Below are 21,834 nucleotides of genomic sequence, written 5' to 3' on the forward strand. Positions count from 1 at the left end.
TTTGTTGATGATTCCCAAATGGTAACCCAAGCACTTTGACTATCCCAGTGTATTACCTTTTTTAACTATAGTGTGACACTCCAGCCTGATGGAGAGAATAAGCCAACAGGGGCCTGTAGGCCAAATTTCCCATCCTGATACCAAGATGACAATTATTCATAGCATCATGTCAGCACCCCACTTTTGTTTCTTTCTCAGGAGAAACCAGAGATAATAACCCTGGCTTAACTATTTTACCCAGGTATCATTGAGATGAACTGGTTTTCTGGTCACAAAAATCACTTAGCACTGCATTTTATCATTGCATTCTCCCTACTCCCTAAATTCTGACTCCTATGCTCTGTCAGACTGTCCTCTACACCTCTCACATCTTTCTGCTCTGAAGGTCACTCATCCTACTAGCATGGTAAAATGAAAAGTTGAGTTCAGCTTGCTATAATGCTCCTACAGAAAGTAACAACTGTTGAAACAAAAATGGAACCAGAGCTAGTTCAGCATTTAGAAGTAACCACACTTCAGCTTCACACTCTCACATATTTCACTGTCTCTTGTCATCCATATCAGACAGATACCTAACTATATTTGCCAGAGTACTCTTATGTGGTACACAGCCCATGCTATAGTCAAAGCCATCTGCTCAGACATATTCTCCTGCAGATCTGAGACTGGAGAATGTGAATAGGCAATTAAAAGCAGCTCTGTGAGCAAAATTTGCTTTTTAACCTGACCCTTCACAAAAATGCTGCGACAAGGATGGGGGGAAGATAAAATCTTGGATTTCCTACATTAAAAGAAGCAAAGTTTGGATCTCATCATACCAAGCTTATTTCTAACAAGACCCACTCTGATCATCCATGCCAACATCCTGGCTACTAGTGCTCACTCCATAGCACATTGGCTTCACTGGGACTATGTGCACAACTGAAAGCTTGAAGCATCCATCCCCAATAGTTTTAGTTAGCACAGCAGATCAAGGAGTAGGCACAAAGAAGTTTATGGAAGTCAAGGCAATAAAAACTCTATCTTCTTAGGGGGGAAAAAAAAAGAGACTATGCAAGTGCAGGTGTGAAGTCCTGGAGTTTGAATCTAATCTCATCAGATGCCCCATTAGAATCGAGTGAGACATATTATTGTGAGCAAATATGATCAGTCTGGCAGCTCTCTCATGCAAGCAGAAATGCTATTTTTACAAGAATCATTAATAGCCCTTTTCTAGCACTGGGCTAAACAAGGAAGAAAGAAAAAGAACAGGGTGAGATGAAAAGAAGATACAAGACAGATGAAGAGGATATAAACATGAGTGGGAAACTGGCAGATTTTCTACCTTGAAGAAAAGACAGAGAGCAGCTAAACAGAAAATGGGACATAAAATTAGTCTAAATTCAATTTTGATCAGCCAAGAAGGAAAATGAAGGAGGAAAGTCAGGAACAACAACATGGAGGGCACCTAGAAATTCCAAACCAAAAGGCATGGATTTTCCTAGATGTTCAGCCTGAGGCAGAACCAAACAACAAAAAAACAAGAGAAATATAACATATTACTTACCAATGCCTTCAGTTAGCCATCTGCTGACAGCAGTCTAACAAAGAACTGACTTACTCAACTCCATGATGGGTGTGAAATTCACTGGATAAAGTTTTCCATATGTACATCCCCTGCTCTCCCCCACATAATGAGCTCATCCAAAATAAATCAATGAGGTCCATTCTCCCTCTCCAACTGACAGAGTCCCATTAGTTCCACAGCATTCTGGGCCTCACCACACCAGTGCCAGACTGGGAAGTGCCCAGTTTCATGGAGACCAGAGATGGTCAGTGCCTCAGGCTGAGCTAAGTTACAGCAAGCTCTAAAGTCTCCACACCAGTTCTAACATCCAGGTTATAAACTTCTGAAAAATATGAGTTCATCATGAAAATAATAGTACAACAAATCCTATAATACTCACATTTACTATAAAACCTTAGATTATCTCATAAAAATAAATAATACACATCAGCTATCATAGAACCATGGAGATTTGTTCCTGTTTTTTAACTCAGATCGCTGTTTTGCATACAGAGGAAAATGATGATTTTTGGTTTATCTTACAGCTTAATGTTTTTTCTGAACAGACTTTTGCTGAGATGTCTGTAATCCAGCTCTCAGGCTACATAGTTTCCTCTGATATACTGTGATCAAGTCCCAACTGGTAGGTCTAGTTTCTTCCCATGTATCTTTTTAGATAAAGTCTCTGCAGGAGGGAGAAGATAGAAATGCAGTTGCCACAAGCCTTGGATTTGGCTAGTTTATCTTGCACCCTACTCCACTTTGCTGAAGGACATTAATTGTCCTCAGGTCTCCTTGGCCTGCACATTTTTTTCCCCTTTTCTCCCCTCTATTACCCTCCCACCAGCAGGAATCATAACCGTGTGAGCAGCAACTGCCAAAAGGCAGCAATTCATAATCAGCAGAGTGATTACAAAGGAGCCAGCAGCAATGCTGAAGTTTACAGCACTTCCTGTGCACAAAACTACGTGGTAAAAACATTTGCTGCAGAGAGTAAACATGCTTAATGGGTTCCAGTTTAATTTCTCTTTTATAATCCTCTACTGAATGTATATAGTGCTGGGGGGAAGTGCAGTGCTGACAGCACAGACAATGCAAGAGCCCTGCTAAGCTGCACAGTGTGAGCAGTGTGAGCACCTAAAAGTTCCCCATCTGTGTGCCCAGGTCTTGATGTGCCCTGGCCAAGGCTGACCCGGCAGAGCTGCCAGCCTGACCCCAGGGAATGCCCTGTCACACTGGTTACCCACAATACAAACCCATATTGCCATTATGAAAAAGAAACCTGGGCGATACGAGGCCACTGAAAAGCTTTAGTGATTTTCCAGCCCTTTTTTAAACAGACTGCGTTTCCAGATCCCAGGCACAGAGGATGTTCGCCGTCTGGAGCTCCACATATGCAAGACTCAATGTGTTTTTCTCTCATCTTCCCTGCACTTCCTCAGAGCTCCAAGAGCCAGGGAAAATTTACAGAATCACAAAACTACAGAATCATTTGCTTTGGAAAATACCTCTGAGTTCATCAAGTCCAGCCTTTGACTGGCGACCACTTTATGGGCTGGACAACAGCAACAAGTGACATGTCCAGTCTTTTCTTGAACATCTCAAGTTCCACCACCTCCCTGGGCAGTCTGTTCCAATGTTTAACAACTCCTTCCCAACTAGGCTGGCTCCAGTGGAGATCAGCTATTGGGAGGAGTAACAGGTTACAGAAGGCTTAAAACCTTCAACTGATCTGACATGATGATCTGGCATGGAGGAAAGTCAGCTCATTCTCCAGATCTTTTGTCCAATCCAAACTTTGCATTGAATGCATCAGGAACTACTGGGACTGGCAAGTAGCTATCTTCTACACAAGAGTGGAGAGCCATGGAGGAGATATATCCTTCTCCATCGCTGGTTTTACTAAGTACACCTTTCCCCACTCTTTTAGTAGATGCAGAAATGGGACAGACAAAATGAGACTAAAAAAAAAAAAAAAAAAAGACAAAGAGCCAAAAACAAATAAACAAACAAAAACCAACCAACCAACCAACCAAAAAACCCCACAACCCCCCGCCCCGCCAAAAGAAAACAAACAAAAAGAAGGCAACCACCAAAAAAAACCAAAAAACCAAGTCCTATTCAATTAAGAGTGGAAAAAAGAGATACAAAAGAACAAAAAAATATGTCATATTCTCTGTAAAACAGATACAATTTCACTTTTTGCATCTGAAAAAGTATATACTTGTCAAACAGAGGCTGCAAGGGTTTCCCTGTCTTTTTAGCTCCTAGAGTGAAAAGACTGCAAAACCCATCTTTTTAAACAGAGGCCTGTATCACAGTGTAGGTCTGCTTTTCCAGGAAACCAAGAAGTTTCTACTTTTATTCTTGTGTGATAATCAAGAATCTGTTTAAATACTGCCTAAGACTGTGAGTTTAATTAATTCTGGCCTCATTAATTGTTTGAGGCTATCTTGCCATTCTAGCCAGAGGATGGTATAGAGAAATCCTGAGATAATGGAGCAGTCTGGATCCGAGTTTCTCTAAAGAAATGTGGAGGGATTGAGTGATTTGCTAATCAAGGCTTGAAAATACAGAAGCTTTCAATATTGTCTTTTGCATTTAGCACTTAGGAAAAAATCTCCTCATCCTTGCAAGGTGGCAGGATAATGCACAGTATGCCTCAGTTTTTCTGGGAACAGGGGAAAGAGACAAGAAAACCATCAGTGTGATAAGGATAATGTGGAGTCTTGTGATCTAGAAAAGATGGCTGATACAGTCTTGTATTTTTTTGTTGTCAATAGTCCCCATTGCTAGGGGGAAAATTCTACTCCTGAATAGTTGGCTTGTATACTAGGGGCCACTGGTAGATCTCATAGTGGCTGTCATTCCCAGAGAGACAGTCCTGGGAAGAAGACATATGTGGAATTGCCAATCCTAAATGTCCCATAAACTTTAGTTTGCAACCTGAAGCAGTCAGTCTATGATGTCTCCTGTTGCACCACTTGTTGCTGGACATTTCACTTCAGCAGTGGATTTTGCGTACAACAGAGGATAACCTCACCTTCTACAGCTTCGAAGGAAAATAAAGCCACAGGAGAAAAAAGACTTGGATAAAATGATCGAAGTAAAGCATCCACTAGGAGAGTATTCACTCAAGAAAAGGAGCTTCTGCAGCAATGGAAAGGTCCTTAGAAGCACTTTATCTCTCACATCATGGAACCTAAAAAGAATTGAATGTGATAGACATTGCACAGGTACACTATATGGGTACTGCAAGAATCACAAGTCTCTAGTTTTCAATGTTTTCAGAAGATATATTTCTGCAATGTGAATGTGGACATGTTGGTGAATTGCTTAGATTTTTCATTTTGATTCCAACTTTCATACAGCTGAGATGAATACAGACATAGAGGACACCTGCAGGATCAGATCACTCTTGTTTGTATAACTATTTTTATCAGTTTTGCACTGCTTTTGTTTTGTGCTTACAGATTGCTACTACATAATGAAAAAAGCATGAGGACTGATTTTCTCTGTTGTTGAACACTGTATGCCATCTTCAAAACATGAGCCCAGAAACAGCCTGGCCCAGGGATTTTTCAAATGAGTCAGCTATAGAATGAGTTTCATTACTGACATCAGGGCAAAAAGCACCTGATAGCTCATGAGGTGCTGACAATAGCTCATCATACCCTTAGTGATGTCCTGGGTTGTTTCTTTGAATGGCTCACAGCTTCCAGCAGCTGCCTAAAGGACAAATGGACTGTGTTTTTATCTCCCTTGTTAGACAGAGTTCTGCAGAGAGGTGACAGGATGAGGCAAATTATAAGGGAAAAAAACAGAAGAAAAAAAACGCAAAACCAACAACATAAAAATTGCTTTCTTAGAAATTTCTGAGCCACATTGCAGAAAATACCATCTGTTTAAGAGTTTCTCAAACTGCATTGTCCAATCTGGACCCCTTGCAAAGATCCAGACCTACAATGTAGTGAAGACAGTGCAGACAGACCCAGCAACATCAGAAGAATATGATTCAGGGTATCACCATCATCTCTCCAGGTAAGTTTTTAAACAACTAAATTTTGTGACCTGCTTTAATGAAGATCTGGAAAAGGAAGCACACCATCACAGCAGATAAATATATTTATTTCCAAGGATCACCTGAGAATAATTTAAAGACCTAAATTACGAGATTCCAGATCATGGTAAATTATGATTCACATCACAACCTTTAGCAGTCAAAGTCTGGGGTGATAAGGAGTTGATTAAGGAACGTCCACTTTTAAGACATCATTTCTTCAATTCACCACTGTAGTCATTAATGAAACAAATAGACAAAACTGGGAGCTGGTGTTTTGGAGGAGAGAGGTGAGAAAAATTGCTCCCTTTGAAATTTTTTTTTTTTTTGGTCTAATGCCTAAAACAGCAGTAGTAACATGCTGCATAATTTTTTACTGAATGAGGTAAGGGATAGTAGAAGTGTCTTATCCTACAGCATTCCAATGCTGGCTGTATACAGATCTTTCCATACTCTTCTTCTGTCTAGGAGTAATGGGACAGGGAACTAGAAACAGGATAAATGTAGTCATTACAATAAAATATCAGCATTTTTTAAAGCCAAGTGTCTGCACTTAGGAGAAAAAGAAGTCTTGAGTTTCATAGGTGCTATTGCAAGCTTTTAAAATTGCATAGGAGAAATTATTAAGATGTTCTGCAAATTTCTTTGGTAAGATTTTAGGCAAGAGTTGATAGATATTATTATATGTATGTACGTTTGTGTTCTATACAAAAATTCCCATGCTGTGGCATTGTGTTACAAGAGATTGTGAGTATGTGGTGGGATGGTGAACTCTCATCCATCACCTCCCAATGAACTACTCAGAAGTCCATTTATTTATGACAAGGCAAAATAGTTTTGCTGTTTTCTAGCTAGTGGCAAATAAAAACCAAAATAAAACCCCAAACCAACTGGAACTACTCGGTACACTTATATTTCTAGAGGCACATTTTTAAAAATGACAAATGTCCAGGGGGAGAAATTTTTTAAACAGTTACTTATCTTTCCCTCAGGTTTGGATGTCTCTCTTCTCAAAAACAAATCCTTTCTAAAGTTTTTGTAAGGGATCCGATTCAGACCTCTTTTAATGTATAGGATCCAAAATCCAGACAATTGAGGACAGTTTCATGCTGTTGCCTTTCAGCAAAACATTTTTCTTGGAGAAATGGAAAAATCAAACTAATTTTTTACACTATTGTGTAAATAACTACTGTTATTAATTACTGTTATTAATTAATTATTGTTATTAAGTTTAAAGAGAAATAGAAAAAATCAGAGAAGGCTGTACCAAAGATATGAAGTTTTTATCCACTCAGAAAAAAAAACCCTGAACTTTACGATAATTATAAACAGAGATTTTCCATCATCAGGGTATCTATTTCCACACTCAATATTTGCCTTTTGGCTCAGGTAATTTTCTTTTGATTTCCTAAAAGCAAAAATCTTTCCAAACTTCTTATTTGTTCTGGTAATTAACTTCAGCCTCTAAATTTTCTTCAAATTTATATACCTAAAGTGAAAGGACCTCGGAGAGGCAGATTTTGTTTTCCAGGGTCTTTTAAAGGTTACAGCAGTAAATTACAGATTCTAAACTAACATGCATATGCGAAAGTAACAGAACCTGAAACGTGGGAAAATATTAGAAGCTAAGAACATAGGAAAAACTAATAATGAAAAAGGCACAAGATATTGTGATGTTTCCTCAAGGCTGATTTTCTGATTTCAGAAGCAAGCCAATACTGAATGCTCTGGAGAGCAGGGCAATTCATCTATTTCTACAATACTTTGCTAGAAAGCAAATGTTGGCCTGACCCCAGCTGGTGATTAGGTTATACTGAGGAGTCTGAGGATTGATAGCCCTTGTCATTTTAAATTAACACTAAATGTAGTTGAGGATGTTATTCTTATTTGGGTAAATATTGCATTCTTTTTGCAAATCATCTGTATTAAGGTATTTGTCTCATAAAATAGATTGAAATGCACTATTAAACTGTGTGCAGTATAAAAAATAGCTCACATAATTCATTTTTGCAAGTGTTGCCTTTAACTTTCATCAGTAAGAGCTCTTGACAGGTCATTCAAGGTTTTTCAAGCCTCTATTAATCCCTATCTCTTTCTTTCCCTCCCTTTCCATACAAAATACCAAGACTTCTGATCTAATACCAGAAAACAACAAAAAAACATTCATATGGTTTGTGTTTGGAGTTTGTAACATCCCTCAAAATTTTCTTTTATTGGAAGATGTACTGTTACTTTACATTTTTGAAGTAACTTATGGCAAATATAATATACACATAAATGTTTCTAAAAGAATGCATCAATCCACCTGCTCTTCCTTGTCCAAATTTAACACTTTGGAACAACTACTATACAGGGTGTGAAAGAGGGGCTTGAGAGCATTTCCCAGCCATCAGCCTTGTTTTATTTCAGTTTCAACTTATTTGAATAACTGTAGAGAACCGTATTCCTCTTCATCAGCTTGGTCATATCACCCTAGCATGGGTAAGGCATTAGAAGAGCTTTTGTCCAATTGTGCTAAGTGCAAAAATTATGACCCTGAGAATGAGATAATTTTTTTCCCAGGGGAGGACAAATGTCCATTAGAGACTTTGTGGATGCATTTTCTGTGACTGGAGTGTCCCCAGCTCACCCTCTGCTACGGGTCTGGCATTTCTTTCATAGCAAAATAAAAGAAAGTATATCACTGTGACTGATTATGCTAGCATTTAGCATTTGCTTTAATAAAGTCTTGGAGAAAATGCTTGAGTTTAAACACTGGAGTAATTCTATCGACTTCAGTAGAGCTATTGGTATGCTCAGAAGAAAGTATGTATTATAAGTGTTTTGTGGAATTTTAACAATAGGCAGGCACTGAGGCATTAGATGATGTAGATTAAATGTACAAGCCTCGCATCTTCCACCAAGCCCCTTCTCTTGCACACAATTTAAAATCTTGTGACTGATGCGCAAAAAATGGGAAAATACAATGAGGAAAATGTCATGTGTCTCTTCAGAATTGCTAAATATTTTCAGCTAGCTTTTCTTATTATATTTGCCCCTTTAGAAACATGAAGCCTGCTAATTAAGCAAGGACTGGAGACTTGTCAAGATTATGAGAGTACTGCTATGACATAACCATAATTCTTGATGACATTTCACTTTCCCCATCCAGAAAAATCTATCACACTTTCTGAGATGTGACCTTCATCTTGTTAAATGAATACTAGAGCAAAGAGCTCGTTTGACCTCTTACCTGCCCTCCCCTCTCCACCCTCTGTCTGGCCTCAGCCATTCTGTCAAGCTTGTTTGCTTCATACTAATTAGCTTGATTTCTTTGGCTATTGTTACTTAGCACACTTTCTTTGTTTTTGTCTCTCTTGACTTCACATGTAGCTATTTGGACCGCATAGTTTCTCCTTTCTAACTTGTTCATCAGATTCTTATCTTCTTTCTTCCTTTATTTTTTTTTCCCCAGGTTTTGGTGAAACTCCTTATTTAGCCACATTTGTCTTTTGATACACTCCTTGCTGGCAGAGGAGCATCCTACATGGTTTTTTTTCTCTATTCTATAGTTCTTGGGGTTTTCTGTTCCCTCAGTCCCACTCCTCAGCCAGTTTGATTTTTACAACCATGTAGCTATTCCTCTGGAGAAACACAAGTCTGACTCCAGCATCTTTTTGTTCTCCTTCTCCTCATTTAGCATTCATTTTTGCTGCAATCTCAGTTCTAATGAGATTGTGATCAATGCTTCCCAAGTTGCCCCTTGCCTACATGTCTTCAATCATACCTTGGCTGTGTAATCTACTACACTCTTCCTTCTGTCAATTGGTGAACATATATAGTTAATGTTAAAAGCATCCTGGAACCACAAAACAAAGCTTTATTTTCCCCTTCACTTAATAAAGTGGAATCTACCTTGGTAATTGCAGAATTTCCTTTGCATTCTTTCTCATGCGAAAGCTGTAATTTATGTGTTTATTTTTTTGTGGAGTCACTTTAGAATCCAGCTCTTTCTATTCTGGAAACTCAATACATTCCAGCTTTCAGCCTACTCAAGGAAAAAAGCAAAACAAGTATGACAAAATATCCTTTCACACATAATTATCTACCAGGCAATCACTATCCCATAATATTATCTCACAAAATAACCAGCTCTCAGGCGACATTAGCTTATCCCTGCAATGTTTGTGTGTGTGTCTGTCTTATACAAGATACCCTGGATTTCACAGGTGGTAGGGAGCACCTTGGGATGCCGTGGTTGGTTACCACTGTAATTAACCAACTTTAATCAGTGCTGGGCCTGGAGTGGACACAAAAGGGCTGTGATGCCAGGTGAAAACATCAATTCTTTTCTCTGCTGGGTAGAAACCCAAGTCTAGAGCTCTTTGAGCTATGCTGGTTTGCAGTCGAGTAGTGCTTCTCTGCTTTGCCTGAATTGTGGACTCTGATGACTCTCTTCCTTCAAAAGAAACTTAGGTGAAAATCACCTCCCCAACTTTGGCTCCACCAAAGGCTCCTATTTAACCTTCAGAAGAGAAAACTTGGGGTTTCTCAAAACAGTCGTAAACAAATGAGTTTTGTCCTAAGGACTGACAACAACGACAACAAACACAACAACAATTAAAAAAAAAAAAAAAAAAAAAAAAGAAGAAGAGAGAGATGAGCTCCATGTCACAAAATATTTTGAGGTTTTGGCTTTTTTTAAGCCTTTAAGTCATCTCTACTCTGTCAAGTGCCTTTCTTTTGTACATTATTTGTCTTAGACTGGTAGCTTTCTGACAGCTTATGTGTTATATTTGAATGCATTTTCCACAGCATACGAGCTATGACAACACAAATCACCCAGACAGATTACAAGGGAACAGTGCAGTTCATCCTCTTTACACCACAAAGCAGGAGCAGAGGGGCTGTGACCAGGGGGAGGCTGATGGAGCTCCCCTCTAGGCTCTGCCCTGCCCACCCTGAAGCGCTGGGGCACTGGGGAAGAGCCAGCGTTTCACTTCCAGGACTTCAGGGGCTTTGGGGTTCCGCACAGGAGATGAAACCAATTTATGATCAGACCTCTGCACATCTGTGCCATTATGGAAAGGTAATAAATATCAGGAAAGGAAAGGATATCACACACTCAATTTGAGAAAAACTGAAAGTCCTATGCCACAGGCCAAATATAGAACTCCATTAACCATTGTGAAGCACTGTTGATGAGGAGAGTAAAAGAACAGCCCAGGAGGAAATTAATAATTCTGTATTAAGTGCAGAGCTTGGATGGTGTTTGGTAAATAAAGCCTGAGGTCATGCATTGACTGATGGGGAAAACAAAATATTGAATAACTACCAGTTCAAGCAAACACTATCCACCCTGTGCAGGGAAGGAAGCATTTTGTCTATGGATTAAGAGGAATATTGTCACCTGAAAAAAAATTGCACCAGAATGTTATGCACACAAAGGGACAAAATAAATTTCCACAGTAGCTTCAGTTATTCAGTTCCCTAATTTCTGACTCTTCACATTTTTCTCTGAATGTAGTTCTTTTATATATTTCCTTATGAGCTTGGTACCTTTTTGTTACTGTTTAAATGAGAAAGTGTAAAAACAAGCAGATTACATCAACATAAATCAGCTTCAACATTATGCAAGTTTACCTCAATTGCTAAATCTTCTGGTTCCAGCAAGGCTTGTAGGCTAATTATAGTATATCACAGGAGAAAAATACTTGTATCATTCTGCTGAAGGACAAAGGCTATCTCTAGGCCCCAATGACTTAGAGCATCACCCTTCTCCATCCTCATGCTGGAAGAGTGAGAGCTGGTCCAGCAGTGCTTACAGGGGAGTGCAGATAGGGCCTGGCTCCTTCCCTCACACAGAGATGTCCTGGTGCTCCTGCTGAGCCTGAGCTTCTGCTGCTGCTCCTGGGCTGATGGCCAGGCCATGGCCCTGCTCAGTGTTCAGCCTCCCCAACAGCAGGAGCCCAGGAATAAAAAAGTTTCAAAATTCGTACCTCATCTAAAGCTCTAGCTGGCGTTTTGGAAGGGATGGAAGGGAGCACAAGGAAAAAAAAGCAGCAGAATTTCCTCTGGTTTGAGTCTTTTACTTGACAACTTCAGAGGTGTTTTGCACAAGATAGACAGCTTAGAGCTTCTAAAGATGAAGATGAAAACAAAGATGGCAAAGAAAAGGAAGGAGATGCATGAGGAGGAGAGGATGGTAGAAGAGATTATCACAAAAAAATCTGGAAAGGTACACAAATGATGTTTCATTACATGTATTTTTTATGCAAATCAACAATACTGACTGCTTAAGCTGGTCTTTGCAGACCCAAAATTGCACATAATAAATGACTTGTGACCAAAAATTAGCAACACATACCATTGATGGAGAATCCTCTGAGGTGAGTGTGGAAACTGATAAAGAGGTGTCAGAGGTGAAAAGAGCTGGTGAAAGGAACTGAGACAGCACAGGGCTGGAGAGCTGGGAAATGCAGGCAGACACCAAGCCATGAAAGCAATGACAAGAAACAGAAGTCTGCCCCAGAAGAGCCGCTGAGCTCAGCGGGTAACTCAAAACTTAAAAATTCCAAGGGTTGATTTTAGTATTTTGCTACATAAGGCAACTACTTGGAATTAATCAGATTATACAACAAACAATGTCACTCAACACAAAGATTGAAAACTAGGATCAATATAAATCTGTGCGCCCTCTTTCAGAGAAGTGATCATAGAAGCTAATGAAATGTAGATAAGTGCATTAGGTTTTCCTCTTTTCATGCACTCCCTTATCCTGTCATTTAAAACTCAAAATCAATCTGAGTTACTTTAAGTGGCAATACCGTGTCTTTAATCCTTGATTCATTTGTTGTGAAATATAGTCAAAATAATAATTTGAAAGGGAAATTTGAAAATGTCAGATAGTAAATGCATATTTTACTTATTTTAATGTTTGTTGATTTGAGGCTTTGAGGGCAACACGGTAAATATTCAGTTTGGCTGGCACAAACTGTGCAGGAATCTAATAGAAAGCAATATTGTCGAAAATGGATATCAATTGAAAACAGAGAGCAGTGTCAACTATTCCCCACTGGGAGCAGACAACAATAAAACCAGTCAAGCATTACACAGTTGAGCCTGCCAAATGTCATTAGAGTGTAGAAAAAAAGTAAAGGCACATACGAAGCGGGGGGGAATGTGGTGTGGTTGTTGAAGGGGGAAGTACTTGCCTTATTTATATTTTTCCCCTAGACAATTCAGTAACATAAAACTGGGGGGAGGGGGTGTGGTGGTGTTGGGCTCAGACACGATGGGATGGCGGACTCGAAAGTTTAAATTTGTTATAATGGTGTCAGATAATTCAGAAAAACAGGGAAACACATCATCCTATTGTGAATTAAGAACACCAGAAAGATAAAGCAACGCAGTTAAATGTCTCTCAACTGCACGGCAAATTACATTGGAGTACAATTTTAATTTTTAAATATCTTTTCGTTTTCATAAGTCTTAATACCGAGATTACAGTATTAGGTGGGATAATGAGGCCAATTTATTTTTTAAGCTCTGCCAAAACAACAATTAAAAATAACAAAACAAAAACGCAAACCCCGATCCAGGAGGATTTTTACACCGCGGCGCAGAGGGGGAGATTTGCTGTCTGAAGCGAGCTCCGGCTGTGAGAGCTGGAGGAGGGAGGGCGGGCGGGATGGAGGGATGGAGGGAGGGGAGAGAGGGAGGGAGGGAGGAAGGGAGGGAGAGATGGAGGGATGGGGGGAGGGAGGGATGGAGGGATGGATGGAGGGATGGAGGGGGGGAGGGAGGGCTAGAGGGAGGATGCCCGAGCTCTGCCGTGCCCGGCGCACCCAGGGCGTGCCCGGCGCTCCCTCGGCGCTCCCGCAGCTCCACCTAGTGCGGGGCCGCGGCCGGAGCGCCCGCCCCGCCACCCACCCCGCACAGACAGCTCCTCCACACACCCGGACGTACAGGTCTCGAAAGCCAAGGCATCAGGTAGTGTTTGGTCCCAGGACTCAAATTTTGTGTGTGCTTTTACCTGCCGTACAGATAAGCAGCTCCACCATTCATGCCCTTGTTCTGCCTACGCGCCTTTCCTGCGGATCCAGGTTTCCACATTCCTTTGGGTACCAACCAACCTTCCAAATCAGGAGTTTCTGCTTCACTGACTGCGAGATGAGTTTGACTAAAGGACTTTGCACTTCTCTGAGTAAGCTCCTCAGACATATTAGGTTTTACTGCCATATTTATTGTCTGCTCAGTCTAGGTAGTACCTCATTTCTCTATCTGCTCCAAAGTCTGAAGTTCTTCTTACCTAACAGCAAAATGTGCTCTCCAGCTCATCCCAACCCATCTCTGCCTCAGGCAAGCAGGGAAGACCCACCTGTTTAAAGCTCATGCTGACCAGTTACTGCTCTTACTAGGGAGTACCTCATCTGTGACTCTATAGTGCATTTGGGTCTCTGAAATGCCTAGCAGCACAGGTTACATTGCTCAGGGAACCACGGGCCTCAAGTCAAATGCAATCATCACTCCAAAAGGAACGTCATTGTTTACTCAGTCCAAACACACTGTTAAGTGAAATTATAATCTGCAGAATACTATAATATGTTTATTTGCAAAGTAGGTTGCCTACATTGCTGCATAGTAAAAATGCAGGTCAAAATAGCTGGGTAGAGATAAAGCATGTAAAGCACATATCAGAACTACCTTTACCATGTGGTAATATAGTTGTTAGATCAGAACTATGTCTCTGAACTGAAAGAGCCTGCATCCTGTTAAAAATTCCCACATCCCCATGGCAAATTTTATTTCCTTTTGAATTCAGTTGTAAAAATTGGAAGCAAGGAAATTCACAGGCCAAAACACTGTCTAGATAACATTAAGGGGCATGTTGCTTCCAAAGCCTTGCGTGGGTTTTAGCCACATGTCTCCCACTGATTTTAATGGGATTTGCATGGCTAAAATCCTGTGCAATGCTTTGAAAATGTATCCCTAAGGGTCTGTCATGAATTCATAAACCCCCAGAATTTCTGAGTTAAAACCAAAATACAGTGTTGGCTGATTTTAAAGGCTTGTTACCACTCTCCTAATTAAAATACAGCTCAATTTGGTAAAAGGTCTATTCTGCTTTGCATATAATGTATATGTGTTTAATATAATTCTAGTATGTGTATAATTTATATGGTTGTGTTATTTACACTACAAAAGAGTTGTGTTATATGCAACTTCTAATTTTCATAACACTTTCATTATACATTGGGTAGTAAGCTCCAAACAATGAATAAAATTGCTACTGTTCTTTCAATGGGCTCATAAATGTCACTGAAGAAATTGCCGTCATGCTAAGGGTGAGTTGGTTTTGTGGTACACTTATTGACAGAACAGTTTGTTCTCATATAAGATTACAACATTTTCTTTAAAATGTTTTACATGGTATTATATCATTAAGGATCAAGAAAAGTAGGAACACAAATCAATACATCACAAAATGTTTGGTTTCTGACCAATGCACAAAATTAAGGAAAGTCAATGGGAAGGCTGTTCTTCTTTCATTCTTGTGCCTCACAGGAAGGCTCACAGGTCAACATTGTCTTGATATTAAGTGGTCCATGAACAGCCAGTATGTCGGGTCACCAAAAGCAAACTGGTACTACAGACTTTAAGCCAAATTTTTTATGCTTTGCATTACTATGCCCACCAAATATGCAGGTTTACTTGTCTTCGTTTCCAACACTCCTAATCTGTTCCTGCATTTCTCTTTGTTTTCACCCTCATTAGAGTCGGATAATGTTATATTTGGTTATGATCACATAGAAAGAACACCTTAGTCCTATATATCTACCAAGGTAAGCAGGCATTTTAGCACATCCTGACTTGTCATATTAGATATTCAATAGGTGATTATTGAACACACATAAACAAATCTGATTCTGTGTAAGCAAACACACTTCAAATACTTGCCAGCAAAATGAGTAGGTATAAGAAATTTCAACCCAGCTTTGCAATTTGGTCTATTTCTTGTGTTAAGCTTAAAAAAAATCATGGAATCACAGAACAGGTGGGTTGGAAGAGAGCACAGTGGGTCATCTGGTCCAACCTCCCTGCCTAAAGCAGGGTCATCCCAGAGCACATGGCACAGGATTGCATCCGGATAGTTCTTGTAGACCTCCAGTAGGGAAGACTCCACAACCTCTCTTGCTAGAGAGGCTTGGTTATTTTTGCTGATCACCAAAATCACCAAAACCATTTTTGTCCTAGCTACAAGGTCAAACAAGTTTTGGGAGCATCAGTTTTAAAAGTAGATTCCAGAAAGAATCAGCTTTCCAGGTTCAGAGTTAAGTAATAGTAAAGCACAGAAAACTTGCTTGACATCATCAGCTGAACTAGCCCAATATGCAAAAGCAAATCTCCTCGCAGCAATCCAGTCCTTTTAAAATTTCTTATTTTGTATTTTGCTACCAAGAGGACGCTTAATGTATGGCAGTTACCCCGCAGGATGAACAATCCCTGGCAGGTATTCTTTAACGAGGACTGGTTCCATAGCTCAGTGGTCCACAAACCGTAGCCCATGGCTCTGTAGTGGCCCAAAAGCTTTGGATAATAAAAAGGAAAATATACCAACTTACACTGTGTCCAAACATACCATTCTGCTATTTTCAATGTAGTTTTACTGACTTGCCAGGAGGAAGTTTTCAGCTAAGTGCAATTTGCACATTTGCTCTGGGCCTTTCTTTGAAAAAATGCCCTGGTATGTTCCTCAAAGGGCACATGGCAGATGAGGGTTAAAGGTGGTTCACTAGTCTAGAAAAGCCTTGGGGCCATTGCCTTAGCTGATTCTGGGCAATGTATTTTCACTGAAATCACCAATCCTTGCATTTTAACTCTGATGCTCATTACCATTCTTTTCAAATACCATAAAAATTAAAGATAACTGTGCATGAACCCTGAAAGGCAATATCCCTTGGCCTCACATATGCATAAGATTTCTCCTCCTCTCCTTTTCTCTTTTCCTTTCTTCCTCCCCTCTTATCTCTCTCCTCATTGATCGCTTTTTGATAAACAATAACATACAAGATGCAAAACTCAGAGAGGCAATCAAACATGCAAGAGTAAAACCATACAAGAGGTAGTGTCTATGCACTGCTGTGAATTGCCCCCTTCTTCATTTCTTTTATTCTTAATTTAAATCCCTGAGGAATTTTCCTGTTTGCCAGAGACACGTTGCACATTCTGATTGAACATGTTCTAATTCTTCCACGGGGAAAAAAAAAAGGGGGGGAAAAAAGCAAAGAACAAAATAAAATCACAACCTCTTTGATTTTAAAAGAAAATTGTAATCTGTATCGTCATCTCTGAGTTTGCCTTTGTCAGCAAGGCTGGAAGAATATGTACTCGTCAAATATTTGGGTGTGTGCTTTTCATTCTGAAGATGAGGACCTAAGCTCCTGACATATCTTGGATGGTGGCCAAGTTTAGACCCCTAATAATTTAAAACAACCACCACCTGCTTCAAAGGGAAAAAGGCACCTCCTTCTTGCTGATCACTAGTTTAGGATGAGCAAAATCTTTCACTGCATCAAATTGAAATGTAATAGGTGCAAGAGATTTGAAGTCTTGCACTAAGAACTTCATTACCTGCAGGTTTCTATGTTTGCGTTTTTTTCCTGTCAAAAACATAACTATACAATGCTTTTTCAGATCTCTGAGTTAGCTACTTTGTCTCATAAGACCTATCACTTAAGCCATGTAAAGTCTGTCATTTTCAGCCTTTTGATGTGATCTGAACAGGATGTGTGTGTATATATATACACATTCATCATTAGATATGAACATTTGCAAAGTAGAAATATGTGTATGGCTATTCTGGAAATTCTTACAGCTATAATATCCATTCAACTTCTACAACAGTATCTTAAAATAAAGACTGTCCCAGTCTTATTCTTTTCAGACCCAAAAAGATTTTAAACAGGGTGTCATCCATCTTTAGGAACAATGGATAATGTTTTTCAAACCATCAGTTGCAAAGAAAGAAACATGCCTTTGAAGACACATGAAGTGGGAGCTGCATGGACATCCTCAGAGAGCAGCACTGCCCCTTCAGTTGCTCTCCCAGCCAACAAGCTTCCCCCAGTAGTGCTAAACTGTAAATGCAGCATATCTCCCATGACTCCACCAGCAACATCAGATTGCTTTGCATTCTCCAAATAAAACAAAGTCTTGGTTGCCCATGTCTTGACTTTCCTCCAAAGGCCCCAGTTGGCCTAAAGCACCAAATGGGAAGATGGGAAGATGGGAAGATGATGGGAAGATGGTTTATCTCAGGCCAACAGCTGGTCCCAGGAGATGACTGAGAAGCATCCTGTTGTCTAGGGTGAGCTGGGCTCAGGTGCTTGGGAAAATATGAAAATAAAGCTAGTTTTGTGGGCAAAGGTGAGGAGGAAGGGGATTTACTGCAGCAGCCAGAAGGATGGGGCTAAATCTCAGTAGTGAGACCCAGCCCCATGTCACAGGGCCATCCTGAGATGCCCAGGGTAGCCCCAAGGGCCAGGCTGCAGCTCCCTGCATGGTGAAGGGGGCTCAGTTGCAGGTGGTCCTGTGGGTCCAGGACAGGGGATGCATGCATGGCTGCTAATTAGAGGTTTCTAGGTTCATTAAGGCATTGCCTGAGGACTGCCCTCACATGGTCTGCTGTGCTGGAACAGGATAACATCCCCTACAGGAGATGGGATCTCTTCTACAAGAGATTCAGTCTTCTTCCTGTTAACCCAAGGGACTCCTGCTCGACATCCCCTGCACCTCCCAGGGAAAAGGAATATGTCTGTCATCTCACCTTTGAGCAATAGCTCCGGCTTGGATATTTTTCATCCTTCTAAAAACGTATCCTCTGTAACAACTCTTTAGGCAAAAATTGAGTTCTGATGGAAAAAAAATAAAGAATTCTTTTTTTCTTTTTTCTTTATTAAAAGAGACATCCAAAGTTGTGGGATGTGCTTCTTTTACATACTCAAAGTAATTTACTGGGCAAAAAGGAGAAAAAAAGACCTTGTTTTTTTTCACCTCCACAGAATCTAGCAGACATGCCTCAGAACATTCCAAAGGAAATGGTAATAGAAGAGTACATTGTGGCTCCACGTTTTTGAGGGCTTTCATGAATTGTGAGAATGATTGTCCATGCATGTAGATTCAAAGATAGGCTTTTTTTTCTTAACTGCTCCTTGAACAGCACAGTCCATATTTGACAAGTTAGAAGCATTAGAGAATAAATTCACAGAGATGAAAATAGAATTTCCAAAAAAGTTTTCCTTAGACTTCAAAGCAGATAAAAAGAATTCAAGGAAGTTTGATCTTTATTTTATAAGTATGTACAAGAGAAAGAGAGAACGAAGGCAACAGTCAAAGAAAAGTCTAGTTTAATATTTCTCTTGTGGGCATACATAATGAGAAGTGGAATGCCACAATTCCTCAGTGTTCATAGGGTAGCAATTCACTGCCATAAAATTATATCTGGCTTCTTAGAAAATTCCTTCACTTCTCTTTTCTTGTCTGAAGTATGACAACTTGCTCTTGAGGCTTACAGATGTTGAGCTGTAGTGGATGGATTATTTCTAGAAAAATTAAAACCTAACGGAGATGTAATATTTCTTTAAGTTTCCCACCTGAAAGGCAGTATATTTTCTCGAGAAAAACTAAGGGGGAAATTAATTTTTAAAGCAAAACCTTATAAAGGTTTCTAGTTTGTAGAAAATCAGACAAAAAGGAATGAGTGAATAGTATTCCTATTTGAGCAAAAGAGCATTTCAACATTCTAGCATTTGCAGAGAAACTGATCTAAGTGAATGTTTACAAAATGACAAACAATACACAGAGACAAGGGTGCAAAGAAAAAATCAGAATTAAGCAGAATGCTTTTTTTCCTGAGATTTTATTTCATAAACTGTATTTTTTTTCATAGGTCCATGCCTGGTCAGGCTAATTATATCCATACCAGGAAACTAAATAATGCCTGGGACTTTTTCCAGCTGTGGTGTTCCATCAGCTGTACCATTAAATTGTCCTCAGCAGAACTTTGGCCCAGGCTAATAAAGAACTCTTTCAAACAGGTTCTGGGCATGGCCTAGGAGCCATTGTGGCCAGATACCATTTCTGGATAAATTTTTGGATATAATTACCCTGTGCAGGAGAAAATTTGTTAACATAAATGCAACCTATTTTGTGCTGGTTGGCTCAAATATCAAAGAAGAGAGCTAGTCACATATAATTCGCTTGTATGAACACGACAACTTGATCTGTATCATGTCAAAGCAGAAACCTGATAAACAAACCTCAGTGACTATAGGTGTGAGAATGTGTACTGGATTTGCACTGTGCTTATAAAGGTGCATGCTCATGCATGAGGTCAGTGGTAATGTGAACTAAGTGGAAGACAGTCCAAGAGCACAGTGAAACAACCAGGACCTGTTTTCCTGGGTTAATTGACTGTTTTTTCTTCTCATTTCTATACTCTAAGTGCAGAGATACACTCATCTGATCAGTACTAAAACAACATTTTACTCAATGTCTTCCTTGCACAGAGTAGATTTGTCTTTTCAGAGGCTCATGGAAGTACCAAAATTTGACATGAGTTACGTGTGAATTTTTAAAACCTGATGAAAATCTGATTATTGGCAAAAATATCCAAATAATAAAAATGCATTAGCAGTATCATACCATGGACTGCTGCAAAGATCCCAGGACCAGCACTAGACAAGCCAGCTCTGAACTAGACCACATTGGTGCAGCATGTACCACATGGACACAAGAAACTGGAGTCAACACCAGCTCAGGCATATCCAGCAATTTTGATCCACCTTAGTGACCAGCAGGTCACTCCAGAGAATGCTGGAGCATGTACCAGTGCAAAACGCATAATATTTGCTGCATGAGAGCTCAGTTCAGAAAGCATCTGAAGTAAATTTTACTAAGGTTATTTATCCCAAGAGAGTCATCCAACTAAAAAAGTATTTGAGGACTGAGATGAAATTTTGTTAGTTAATTAAATATCTAGTTAATGGCTCTGTTGATTATGCTGCTTATCAAAATGCAAACATGTTTATACTTTTTAACATATAGTCTTTTTCACAAAAATACGCAAGTGAGGAAAAAGGAAGAATGTCTACAGTAAGTCTCAGGCTTCTCTCATAGTTGCAGCAAGACCTTCACATGTTTTGTTGGTAGAAAGGACTCTGGGGTTTGATGCTCTGAATGCCCATGTCTGATGCACCCAGTTATGCAGCTATTTTGCTGATAGATATGTTACTCACCCCACTTGCATGAACGACCGAGGGTTTTATTAGTCATATTGGAAGTGAGTGTTTTGAGCTGTGATGATTTTTTAAGGCATGATGAAGGGTCCCATCTACCCTAATCAACTTTGCATAGCCGGGGCTCAACTTCCAGTGTTGTCTTTCATCAGTGCAAGTGTCAGTCACTGGCCAACGCGTTGCCCACAGCCCTCTGCCCTCATTTCTTCATGGCGGGATGCATGTTGTTCTTTCAGGACAATTTCTTTTCGCCTGCTTTCCCAGCTTGCTTGGCCATGACAGGTCTGCCCCGGTTATGGCATTCACCATATGGCTGGGCTTGGCTCCACCCTATCTTTTAATAATTCCATCTCACTGACCATCCCCCTTGCGTTGCTTTCACTGAGGGCATTTCAGAATTCAGCCCCAAACTATTGGTTCTGACTAGCTTACCCATGTTAAATCTGAAAATATTAGCATTCATTTTCTGCTCAGTGATAGCCCCTGAAGTGACCTTAGTAGGTTATGTCTCATTTCATATATTTTCCTCCTATGGTAAACTGATACAGTGTTGATGCAGCTACAGCTATTAAGTCACAGCTTGAATTCAGATAAATATACTTGGAAATATGGTTCTAGAATATCATGTAATTCACAGACATTTTTTCTCTCATTTTCTTCACATTTCTCTATTGAAAATACATGAAAATATATTAAAAATCTACCAAATTTTCTAGAAAATGCAAATATGGAAAAATAAATATAGGCAGGTATGTACAGAATGGACTACAGACCTCCAGCTGTTCTGAAAGATTGGTGCAAATTCACAATCCAAGTTAAAAAGCAACCTAGAGAAATATTTGAAAGAATAATTTTTTTAATATAAAGCCTACAATTTTTTAAGCTGTTGAAAGGCAGAGATGGAGAGCTGCTTATTTCATCAGTGAGAAAGGCGAGCACTTCAAAAAGTA

At 39.8% G+C, this 21,834-nt stretch overlaps 1 long non-coding RNA gene across 1 annotated transcript in view; it reads right to left on the reverse strand.

Moving 5' to 3' along the window:
- Nucleotides 1-13,919, reverse strand: part of LOC148225532 (uncharacterized) — an 81,774-nt gene extending 67,855 nt beyond the window's left edge. The window contains exon 1 of the long non-coding RNA XR_015804748.1: nt 13,621-13,919. This is a non-coding gene — a long non-coding RNA (uncharacterized LOC148225532). The remainder of the gene's footprint in view (nt 1-13,620) is intronic.
- Between the last annotated feature and the right edge of the window lie 7,915 nt (nt 13,920-21,834).

This window comes from Sturnus vulgaris, chromosome 1 (assembly GCF_052056855.1).
Source record: "Sturnus vulgaris isolate bStuVul1 chromosome 1, bStuVul1.hap1, whole genome shotgun sequence".
Lineage (NCBI taxonomy): Eukaryota > Metazoa > Chordata > Aves > Passeriformes > Sturnidae > Sturnus > Sturnus vulgaris.